General features: G+C 32.3%; 1 long non-coding RNA gene across 1 annotated transcript; it reads right to left on the reverse strand.

Moving 5' to 3' along the window:
• Positions 1-269: 269 nt before the first annotated feature.
• LOC118500843 lies at positions 270-13,198 on the reverse strand. Its single transcript, XR_004903429.1, has 3 exons — positions 13,186-13,198; positions 9,695-9,701; positions 270-1,412 (listed from the first exon to the last, which is right to left on the reverse strand). It is a non-coding gene; the product is annotated as an uncharacterized LOC118500843 (long non-coding RNA).
• Positions 13,199-13,400: the final 202 nt, after the last annotated feature.

Here is a 13,400-nt window from a genome sequence, read left to right on the forward strand (position 1 = left end):
ATTATGAAGTTCCATGTTATTATGTTATAGTTTGGCCCTTTATTTTATTATATATTAAAATTGGAGATAATCTTATCTTATTTCGTTTTATTAGTGATAATATATTTTTTCAAGAAATTATTTCCCCTTATTAACTATTATATCAAAGTACATTTGATACAGACAACACAGAATATGCTTTGTTCTTTATTTCATTTTTGTGATTGATTTCCTAATTCTTTTTGAATTCAATTTGAAAAAGTAAGCATTCTTTATATGTGGACATTACAATGTATTTTATTATCAATTTGAAGTCATGGACTTTATCTCCTTTAATCTATTATAATTGTTTTGTTATTGAAGCACAAATTCCCCGTATTTAGTGAATGGTACTTCTTTTAGTTCTCACTTGAATCAAGTAGTTTTCTTTGATATTTGGCTTTTGGCTTGAATCTTAAATAGTATCAACTATCCCTTATTTGCCATAATATGTAAGAACTAGAAAATATTAATGAACAACAAAAATGTCCTATTTAATTATGGAATAAAGATATATATATATATATATATATATATATATATATATCCACCAATTTTTGCTACCCTTATTATTAAAACTTGGGTGAGAATAAAAGATTAAATATCCTAAATACTATGTAAAGAATATTGTTCTCCACCAATACTTGACAATCATGTTGAAAAAGAAATATTGTGGGTTTTTATTTTATTTATTCTTGCATTTAAAAGTTAAGTTCTCTTGTAGTGACTGTAAATGAGAGTCAGTTTTGGTGTAAACCTCCTATGTTTTGAGTGCTCATGGTGGTGGGGTTTTTTGTTTTTGTTTTTGTTTTTTGCAAGTCATTGTCTCTTTCCTTTTCTTGCATTTCCCTAGTTTTATCATGAAATACTTTGGAGTAGATGTGTCAATCCCACTGTGCCAAGTGTTGACTATAGTATTAGGCATTCATTTTACCATCTCTTGAATCCCATAGCCTCTCGGTATTGCTTTTCAAACTTTCAAATCAAAAGTTTCAAGATATTCATCAAGAGGTTACCTTGTTCTTGACGAGGTTACTCTTTCAGATCTTATGTGAACAGCAGAAGCGTGGTAGGGAAACTGCCTCAATTTCTTTCTGGAGAGCTAGCTACCCTGCTAGTTTCCACAATGCAAACTGTGTGACTGTGTTTTATATCAAAGGACATCCTTGTGCACAGAGCTATACATTTATGAATGCTTCCCTCCAACCACTCTGTGTAAACTTTCTAAAGGATTCTCAAAGCTCTGCTTTAGGTTTTTAAGAGACACTTAGTGGAAAGTATGTAAGTTCTTGGATAGATACATCTTACTTTCCTTCTTTTAAAAAATTATATTTATTATTCCCAAACTAAAAAATATAGTGAACTCTGAAACATTGACTATGTTAATAAAGATTCTGAGAGAATAAAAGTTGATCTTAATTATATATAAAGGCTGGTTGCAGTAATAATGGTCTTGTGCATAGCTCATGTCATCTATAATTATAAATATATATCTTAAAAATATCAGTAAGAAATACCTCAAATTACAATTCTGAGTTCCATAGTTGTTTGGGGTAGAACATACACTATTCAAATGGTGACACCAATTTGCATTATTTCTGGGAAGGGAAATCCTAAAAATATCTATGGGGAAAATTAAGAGATGAATGAGAAATTATTTCTTGTTGTTGGTATCATTGTCTTTAGAGAAGAGAGTATCTTATGAAATACTAAGTATGATGGACAAAATATCAGGAATCATTATAGTACATGACATTGAATAGGACAATAGAGATAGATGCTTCATTCTTCAAAATTTCCTGAGTCTGGGTAGTGTTGTTGAGAGTTCAGAGTTAACGCTTAGGCTAGACTAAAAGCTGACAGTGTGCACTTAGATTTTTGTATGTGGGAAAATCAATGTTCTTTTCTTATTTTGATTTATAATATAGAATCTTTTGACATTGGGAACAAAAATCTAAGTTTTTCTGGTGTTCCTTTGACATGAACACTATAATAATATGATGAGTCACACTTGGATAATTTTTATAAAGAGCCTGTGTGATTATTCTCAGTGAACAATTGTAAACCTGTCATGTAAAATACACAGAATTGCTTAATTTGGGTTTAAATTAACAGTTCTAATTTGCAAATAATGTATTAGGACTTGACAACCCTATAGATCTTATACATTTTAATGGACTTGCGTCTAAAAACTATAGAAGGCAATGAAAAAGAACATCTAATTTTTTAGGAAAATATGTTTCTAAAAAACCCTGAATTACCACTGCCACTGATCTAAATGCCTTATCAAATATACCTCATAATGGTAGTTTTACTAACAACGCTTCTTTCATTGTTAAATTGGCTTTGTATGTATTTCAGGTTTCATCAGGGTTACCTTTCATAATAATGTCAAATGTGGGGCAAATATTGTTTCTTGAGCAAACAAGCCTTGTTTTCAGCCCTGTGGCAATCTGAAGAAACTAGAATCATGTATGAAAGCCTCAAATTAACTAGATACTAAACCTAAGAAATTCTGTATTTTTATATGGGTGTTTTTCAATACTTCTGGCATTTCTTTTCCATTACCTTTTCATAATTTATCTTTTCCAGTTTATATAGTATATTTTTCTAGATCTCGATGAAAACCATATTAGGTTTACTTATTTTAATGGTGAGGCATTTAAAGTTCTCTGTCATATGTTGTATCTTTTTTTCCCTTTGTGTTGCATTCTGAATAATATCTTTAAATTTTTTCTCCAGTTAATTAAGTATTCCTTTCATTAAAACCTGGTATTTTAAACTATATACTGAATTTAGCTTTATTGTAATTTTTATTCTGGAAATTTTGAGAAATGGTGCTCCTTTGAAGTAGCTTTCTGTTCATATTATTGAGATATAGATAGATATATAGATATAGATATAGATATAGATAGATATAGAGTATGGAACATTGTTTCTTTAAATTACATGTTTTATAATTCCAATATCTGGAATCCATTGAGGTCTGATTTTTAAAATTTTTTTCCCCAATTCTGGGTCTCACTATACTAGTGATCCTTGGGTCCATTGAGACTATTTACTTTGAACTGCTTATTTTTCTTAGAACTTTACCTTTGGCAATCTTTTGATGTCGGCACTAAATTTGTACCACTCTAGAGAGTAATAGTGATTCTTTTCACAAATGCATGTGCACATAAAGACTCCTAACTACTACAGATTAATTCTCTACTTAAAAATTGTCAGGCCATGATGAAAATAAGAAATGCCCCCCAAAGCCCATGTGACAGTAATGATAAAGTAATGGTTTGTCAAGGGGAATCTTTCTTCTCCTCTTATGTATATCCAATTTGAAGATGATAACTTTCTTGAAGTTTTTTTTCAATATTTTCATTCTGAAGTTTCACCAAAATGTTCACCTAGTTGCAGATTTTGTTTGTATTTCTCTTCATCAGAACTCACTGTCTGGAAACTGATAGATTTACTTAAGCAACTTTATCAGATATTATGCTTTAAAATATTTGTTATTCTTATCCTCCGTTTTCTATTTTTTTATTTTTTATTAACATAATTTGGGACTTCTATTTTTGCCCTTTCTTTGCTGTTACTCTTTTTTCATATTTTCTACATTTTCTGCATTGAATTCTGAGTTATTTCCTCAATTTTATCTCCCAGTTTGCTTTTTTTCCTCTTCACTCTTGTCTAATCTGCTCTTTGACATATACATTGAGATTTCAATTTTTATCACTGTTTTCAGATTTTTTAGCATTCTTTGTTTTAATCTAATTTTTCTGTTTTAAAAAATGAGTTATATATTCATTGTCATTTATACATTCTTCTTTTATTTATTTAATTATCTTACATATTTTTATCCATTTTATATTATCTATCTTATTATTTCCCAATACTAGGATGTTATTTCTTCTGCAGTTTGAGCTCAATGATGTTAATCCATGCCGCCACCCCCTCATATGAGTCATGTGAGTTTTAATTGTGAACTTGCTTTTCTTCAAGGGGCAATTTTTTTCCTATGATAAAGGAATGAGTTAATTATAAAAATATTCCAGCACACGTTTTTTTTTTTTTTATTTTGGTCTGTTAGTGTCAACAGAATTCAAATATCATTGTCTCATTGTTATTGTATGTTCTCAGTATGAGACTACTGGATCTGTATATGTTAAGGTTAATGCTTCTGATTTTTCACTCAAGACTGTATAGATGACAATTTTTTCTTACTATTGCCCATAGCTAATGAGCCAAATCCCCACCCCAATCTTATTTTACCAGAAGAAACAGATTTTAGAATTCTCATGCCTGATTCTAGTGACCTTGCTTGTTATACTCCAGGAGTCATCTCTCCAGTTCCTTCTAGGGTACAGGGCACCCGCTCCTGGGCATTCACCCAAGTATAAAGGGGTTCATAGCCCCCCTCATGTCTTTGCTTACTCCTTCTGCTATTACCACCTGAGAATTGTTTATTCTCTTTTTTTTCTCCTTTTAAACTGTGCTTTGCATTACTACAGTTTAACAACCATTCCTGGGCAATTATGGGAGAGAGAAGTATGTCCAAACAGCCTGTTCTTCTTTTCATGTAGAAGCACTTCATTTATTAATTTTGAGAACTTAATTATGAGAAGCTGAAATTATTAAAAACTTTCAAAAAGTACATTATTGATAAAAGCCCCATTGATAAAAAATCATTTTAAGCAGAGTGGAGAAGCAAACACTGCTGAGTCTCTCTCCTATATCCTGGAGCTGTTAAAATAATTGAGGGTAAGGTTTTAATTTACATAAGAAAGAAAACTCTATAGGGGAAAAAAAGTGCTTTTAGAACTTTACAGCCTCAGTAGGGCAGCTCAATTGGTTAGAGCACCTGTCTGATACTCCAAGGTTGTGGCTTCCATCCCAGGTCAAGGCACATACAAGAATCAACCAAAGAATACATAAATAAATGAAACAACAAATCAATGTCTGTCTGTCTGTCTGTCTGTCTGTCTGTCTCTCTCTCTCAAAAAAAAATAAGCAAAAATAAAACAGAACAAACAAAACCCCTTACAAACTTCTTAATTTTTTGATACAGGAAACACATTTGTGGTTAAAGGGAAAACAGAACTAAACTAAAATGTAAAATCACTGTGACAAATTTCTCTTACAAAGCCTTATTTAAAAATTAGGTTATCTAATACCAAAACAATCTTTTCAAATCTACATCACCATGGGCTTTTCTTGTGAATAGGGCTGAGTCTGTAGAACAGAACAGTCTGAGGGAGAACACAGAGGATTTGGTGAATGGAATGGGATAAGTGGGGAAAGAATAATATACAGTGTAAATAATAGAATGATACAACAATATTTGCTAACATTTCTGAATCGTTGCTGTGTGGCTAGTAAAGCTAAGTGCGTTACATATATTAATATATTTAATCACAACAGCTCTATGAGGCGAATCTTAAAATTATTCCTCTTTTACAGATGATGATATTAAGTCTTAGTCCCCTCCCCCTGCCATCTGCCTAGGTTCTCAACAAGTTGTAAACAGCAGAGTCAATACTTAAGATCTTGCTGAGTATGATTATAAGCATCAGTACCATGAGCAAAACCCTGCCAGTTTTGAGGAAGGGCCAGTTTCTATGAATATAGAAGATCAATTCTGTTTAGAAATGTTGAGACATAGAAGCTAGTGGGATTTGTTGATATATGTTGTGTTTTTGTATTTTTGGTAATTTTCAAGAAATTAAATTTATTGGAGTGTCATTGGTTAGCATGTTATTAGCAGAAAAATAAACACACAGACAAATGGAACAGGATGGAGAGCCCAGAAACAAACCTGCATGTGTATGGGCAAATAATGTTCAACAAAGGAGCCAAAAACATACCTTCGGGAAAAGAAAACCTCTTCAGAAATGGTGCTGGGAAAATTGGAAAGCCACATGCAAAAAAATGAAACTAGACTACAGTTTGCTCCCACATACAAATATTCACTCAAAAATAGAACAAATACCTAAATATAAGATGTGAAGCAATATATTACATAGGGGAAAACATAGGTACTGAACTTACAGACCTTGATCTTAGAGAGAATTTTATGAATTTGACCTCAAAGGCAAGGGAAGTAAAGGTGAAAATAAATGAGTGGGATTGTTTCAAACTAAAAAGCTTCTGTACAGTAAAAGAAACCTCCAACTGAACAGGAGAATATATTTGCAAACAACAGCTCCAACAAGGTGTCAGTATCCAAAATATATAAAGAACTCATAGGGATTTATATGTTTGAGTCTAGTTCTTGGGGGAAATCTCAGTGTGGGAACTATAATTATATGAATAATAATCAGAACAGTAGAAGACAATGTCCAGTAATTTATTGAACATTAAATAGGTTACAGGCACTGTGCTAAGAAATTTAATGCATATACTTTTTTATTTTCAATTTTAAAATAACATTATAAAATTTTATTTTGTCCCTATATAAGAGAAAAGGAAACTGAGACTTAACTTTTGTTTCCCAAAAAGTGCCAAAAGTTAGAAAAGGGGATTGTTGTCCTGGTACCTGACTTCAAAGTATCCTCTTAGTCCATTTATAGCATCTGCCTCTGTTCTGTAGATCCCCCAACAGATATAGGCTCAACCTATAAGAGGGCTCAAGAAAGATGGTAGAGAGTTCATAGAGGTTAGATTTTTTTAAAGGGTTAATAAGAAGCAATAAGAGTTTAATGAATGATCTTATTATTCTGCAATTAATATTAAAATACAGCATGCCCTAGCAGAAAATGTTAAGGCCTAGAATCTGGCAATTCTAGAAGTTTAATTTATGCATTAACATTTGTGCCATTTACAGTATTCTGAAAATCATTTCTATATAATTCTAAATTTACAATATTATATTAAGGTTATCAGTCTTTTTCTCAATAAGTAACCCCAATGAGTTTGAGAGTACATGTTATATTTGGTAATTAGTTTTGAGGTTTTATTAATCATCTGTCCCAGTGTTATTAATTTATAGTTGCACACATTTCTGTATGTAATCTCCTTCCTCTTAAGTGATTTTAAATTTATAGAAAATGGAACATTTTTAGATCTAACATCTGTGTGACTCCTGTTAATTAGAATTATTTGGTATTTCTGTAGAAATATTGCAGAGTTTATTACTACTGAGAAGTAAGTATAGAGTGTGGAAATCTAGCTTCTTTACCATAGCACAAATCAATGTAATTACAAGCAAAAATCACTGACAAGATATGCAAATATGGGGACTTATGATGGAGGAGGTTGAGAAATAACAGCAAGACACATAAACGATGTGTTGCAGTTGCACCCAGGAGATAGAAGGACCAACCTAGGGGAAAGGAGACAGGTGATATAGCACAGGTTAGGACTACTAATTAACTATGTAACCTTGGCCTATCACATTTTTGAAATATTTTTCAATAAGATCTTTTCTTCTATACAACTCGAATTACTATAATAGCTTTTTAAATAATATCTAATGAATTTCACCTTTATCTTGATGATTTCATTTTATACATTTGAGTTTGTTAAAAAATTTACAAAATTCTTGAAATTCTCCAAAAATAGAATAGTTTTACAATATAGTCAAAGAAAAATAGCAACTCCTAGTTATAGCAAAGCTGTCTTTAGAAAATCAGGTATAAATTTATATATTATAGATAGTACTCTCTATTATTAGAGGAAGAATTTATGTATTTGACAAATAACTATGTATGCACGTGTATATGTTAACAAGATGCATGGTTTTTCTAAAATTTAGACTAGTAATTTTTTTCTGGTCTTTCAATAGATAGCATACTATATCTGCTGTGATTATAAATGAAAAAAATTAAAATTATATTTTATTGTTTCATACAAACATAATAACTTTTTGTTCTACTTTTTAAAAAAAATGCCATTGTATGCTTGAAACCTAGATAGTTTTATTAACCAATGTCACCTTAATAAATTTACTTTTTAAAAAAAAAGAAGAAGAAAATGCTACAAACTCTAGTAACCCATGAACCAGTGCCTTGAAACTTTATCTCATTGTGATAAGGGCTGGCAGCATTTCAGAACTCTGTCTTTATCTCAGGCATCTCCTCTTCTTCCCCACCAGTGTGATGTTTTCTCTCCCTCCACGGTCACTGAATTAGGTGGATATCAGAAAACAGTGTATACAAGGAAAGGCAATTATAATACGTAACCCTCTAGAAAGAGGGGTTTCTCCATTTGAGCATGGGCATTGATATGCTCTCTGGTATAATACCAAAATATTGATTCCTATATAATAACAGGTAGTTAAAAACGTAGAATTTGGAAATAAATAGACCTGGGTTCAAACCTGTATCTGTCATGAACTGGTTGTATGTCATTAGTTTGATGGTTTAAATTAAATAAGCCACTGTTTTCTCTAAAAGTAAGATGATGTTCCTAATTTAGGAAAATACTTTAAGGATAACTAGATGACCATGCACTGTGTACTCAGCACAATACTTGACATTACTTCTGCGGGGACACCAGATATTTAGGCAATGGGTACTTACCAATTATACACATACATTGTGAGAACATTTCTGCAACTGATTCTGATTCCCTGCTCCCTGCTCCCTTACATGTTTACCTGCCACATTGAAAGTCATTCCTCTCTCCATAGAACACATGTAGTGTATTTTATGGGTGTGCATATTTTTTATTAATCAAATTAAATTACATGACATATTTTCAACATAATCAATTGCTCCAACAAATTTATCGAGGTCCATTAAATTTATGATGCCCTTTCACTTTCCTATATAAACACAATAGTACCATATAACATTATATTACAGAATATACATTGTTATAAACCTACATGTAGAATATAACCTAAAAACATGAATAAAAACCCATTTACAATTTAGTCAGAACGATTCAGAAATTCCCATGTACCTATTAACTCAAAGACTAATTGTTGCCCATGCCAGAGAGCCACGGGTCAACTTCAGAAAAACGGAAACTTGTATTCTCACTGCTCCGTTTTAAACATCTGTTCTGCCACCCTAAGGGGAAGCCTTTTGACAAAAGCATCTATTAAGATGTCCATTGTACACAGTTTCACTTTAAAATAGTTTTCTAAGCAGCCATTGAATTGGAATTTTGGATTGCTAAGAAAAGACTAAGGCTCTTCTCTGTTGTTAGGGCCCCACCTATCTAGCCTGTCAACCCAGAGCTGCAGGAAAGAGGGAACCCCTCTTCTGTAGTAGAAATGAGCTGTTTTCATGGTATTCAAAACTAATGACTTTAATGGCTTGCGATTAAGTTCTATGAAGGCAGGAATTTTATCACTTTTGTTCTCTGATGGAACCCCTGCCAGTAGTCAGTATTCAATAAATATCTGTTGAATTATTTCATTTTTTGTATTATTTTAAATTTTCCTTTCCTTATTGTGAGCCCAGGTATAATTCCATCTTTTCTATTATAGTGATAATAAATTTAAGAAATCTAGTTCTTAGATTTGGACTGTAGTTCTGTATTAAATAAAACATGACCCACAAATTTCACTTTTGGGAATATATCCAAAGGAACTCAAAACACTAAGTCGATATATATATATATATATATATATATATATATATATACTCCTGTGTTTATTGCAGCACTATTTACAACAGCCAAGATTTTGAAGGAGCCCAAGTGCCCATCTGTAGATGAGTGGATAGAAATGCCGTACATTAACACTGTGGAATACTATGTGGCCTTAAAAAAGGAAATCTCTCCCTTTGCAACAGCATGGATAGAACTGGACAGCATTATACTAAGTGAAATAAGCCAGTCAGAAAAAAGATAAATACCACATGATTTCACTTATATGTGGTATCTAATGAACAAAATAAATTAAAAAAGAAAATAGAAACAGACTCAGATACAGAGAACAGACTAACAGCTCTCAGAAGGAAGGAGGTAGGAGGGCTGCATAAAAAGGTGAAGGAATTAGAGAAAAAACCCTCACAGACAACAGTATGATGATTATCAGAGATAAATGGGGGCGGGAAGTTGGAAAGGGTAAAGGGAGATAAATGATGATGGAAGGAGACTTGACCTGGGGTGGTAAACACACAGTACAAATACAGGTGATGTGTTATAGAACCGTACCCCTGAAACCTATATAATTTTATTAACCAATATCATCCCAACAAATTCAATAATAATTTTTAAAAAGTATAGGGTACAGCATAGCAGAAGGGTCCCACTATAAAACTTCGAACTATTTCTACTCTACATTTAGTAGAACAGTCTGAATCCATTATAAAGAATCACAATGAAATACCATGGGAACTCTCATTTTACTTTTTAAAAATCAAGACATGGTTGTCTATACCTGTTATACAGTACCTACAATCATGTGGGATACCATCCACTCAATGAGAACTTGTCTCATTACTTTCATACTTATAGATGGATTCCAACCTGCTCACATTTTTTAAGGTTTTATGATCTTGTAGCATGAAAAATTTTCCTTCCTTTTTTTAAACAAATGTTTTTTCTTATTTTTATGAAAGGCACCCTTTTTACATTTGATTCACATCGCACTTTTTAGCTTTAACTATAACAGAAAATCACCAGGATGCATGAGTTAAATAGCTAGCTGGCAAAGCAAAATTAATAGCTTTCTTTGATTTTGTTTTTGATACGGCAAGAATTGGTTTTTACACTAATTGCTTATTTACAATAATCTCCTGTCTGCAGTTTGCCCTGGAGTAATATGAAAATACAATTAATACAAACCTTTACCATAATAGTGACTCACAGAAGATGACATTCACAGTCCCCATTTTAGAACCTCATTTAGGAGAGTGTTGCTCCCTTGACTTATGTGTGTAAAAATCAGATCCCTTTGCAGCCATGCAGAAACCTGCTTAACTAGAGTTGAATGATTCATCAGTTTATCATCAAATGTCACCTAATATATTGAGTACATAAATATTAAAATCTGAGCATTCTCAAATATAGGAAAGAATGTTGTAGAATCATAACTTTTCTATTGTTGGAACAAACCAGCAGACATTTAGTCCACATAGCTCATTTAATGGGCTCCCAGGGAGTGTGGGCTAGAACCTGGATTTTATGTGTGCTCTAGCATCCTTATGCTACAGAGAAGAGAGAATTCTAAATGATAATTGAGAACACACTTCTACTAAGCCTCCCTTCTTTATACTATAATTTACAAGGTGGACTAATAATTTATCTTCCAAAATCTACTCAATCTCCAAAATTTACCAGGAAGCTCTATTTCATGAACATTCTAATAAAATGAAAGTGTTATAATTTTTAGAAATTTTTAAGAATACTGGATTGACTCTCATTTATTTGGTTAAATGCCTTCAGTAAATATTTGTGAGCACTTGTATATGCCAACCTCTGTGATAGGCAGGAAGGATAGAGACATAAATAAGATACGACCGCTATACTGAAAACACTCAAGGTTTAATTGTTACGACTACATAGGAACTGCTTTCTAAGCAGAGCTATAAAGCTCCCTTCTTTATCCATACTCCTTATTATCAAGCTGATGGATTGAGAGTCTCTTTGACATTCTTCCTTTCTTCGGATAGAAAAAATTCAAGAGAAGCCGTCCCATCAGAAAATTTTAGACTTCAACATGGATTACTGAATTTTATATTACAGAGGAAGGTAACAGAACTGCGAAACCTAACAGAACTGATTTTTATTCAATGGTGTGCTAATGATCTCCTAAAGCCACCTTATCTGGAAGCCAAATTTATAAGACACTATGGAGTAATACTTCTGCAACCTACTAGTGCACAGATCACAAACCCCTGGCTTTATTTAATGAAATCTACCCATTTCGGGTTCATTGGTTAATTTCCAACTTTCCAATATGTGCTGTGAAGAACAGATGTAACAAGTGTGTACACATGTGGGTATATATGGCTGCACATGTATGTTTTCATTTTCTTTATATGAAAATAGAACCTGATGCATTTTCCTTTCTTTTTTAAATATTTCTATATAACCAAAGACACTGAAATAGAGAACAGTCTGACAGTGTTCAGAGGGGAGAGGGGCAGGAATTTCAGGGAAATTTCAGGGGAAGAGGGGAAGGGTTTACAGGAACAAATTTAAAGGACACATGGATAAAAACTAATGCATTTTCTGTATTAATAATTTTACCAATTCAACTCAAAATACCTAAATATGATGCTAACCTGGGCTGGTTTACAAACAGATTAAAATTAACTATGATAATGTATGTAAGAAAAAATAATTACAATAGCTTTATTTTTTTAGGTGATCAAATATATTCAACTTCACCTTCCTTATGTGCTTAATGTATATTCAAAAATACTCCTAAATGGGCTATGTACCATCTATATTAAAAAATACTCCCAAGTGAATCAAACAATGTCAGATATTTGTTGGGGAACTGTTATGTGGTGGTCACATATTAGGGATGTACCAGTGAACAAAGAGGTATGTTTCCTGCTTTTCATCTATTAACATGCTGGTGGGGGAGGTTGACTTATACGAAATATGTGGAATAATTAGAAGCTGTTAATATGATAGCAGATACAAATAGGAAATTTAAAATATATGAGTGTTACACTCTCTTAAAGCATATTTAAGCTAAGCCCTGAAAGGAAAAGTTCATATACTCAAGAGGGCAAAGAAGTGAGAAAACACATTTTATTTCAAGCATGGGAAGAAATGTGAACAAAAACTTGAGGTAAGAAAGAAAAAAGAACATGGAGTTAATAGTGCAATGTGGAAAGAGTCACAAAATGGCTGAAGAGGTAGACAATGCCAAGGTAAACCAGGAACTTTATAGCCAAGGTAATGGGTTAGGATTAGCTCATGTAAGGGAAGCAATTAAAGGGTTTGAAGCTGAAGTGAGCCATGACCCAATACACCTGTTTGTAAGATTATTTTATCATGAAGAGAATAGATGAGGGAAGAAAGAAGGACTGGTTGCGACACTATTGTAGTAGTCTGAGTGTTTTATTCTATAGATTTTCTACTATGTGTTAAAGAGTAAACTTTGATTATTTTTTCTATTGTAATTGTTTCTTGAGTCATGTATTACATCTCTAGCCTAGTTCAGTGAATTTTCTGGCTTCTGAAAATGAAGGGGATTCATGTAAGCACCATGTCAAATGACATGTCTTTACATTTTGTTTATCATCATAGAGAATATTATACAACTTGAATATATTAAAATTGAGAATTGCAAAAAAAAAGCAGCTAGAAGAGAAGCTGTTTTAAGAGATGTTTAAATTATGACTACTGGATTTTACCCAGAAAATTGAAATGTGCCTGAGTTGCAGTATACTTATGACCTTAAAATATATTGGCTCTTTAGCTTCTTTCTTCAAGCTAAGCAGTTTTTGTATTAGACTGTTGTTTATGGCCCCACTGTT

This window comes from Phyllostomus discolor, chromosome 5, assembly GCF_004126475.2.
Source record: "Phyllostomus discolor isolate MPI-MPIP mPhyDis1 chromosome 5, mPhyDis1.pri.v3, whole genome shotgun sequence".
In the NCBI taxonomy this organism is placed as follows: domain Eukaryota; kingdom Metazoa; phylum Chordata; class Mammalia; order Chiroptera; family Phyllostomidae; genus Phyllostomus; species Phyllostomus discolor.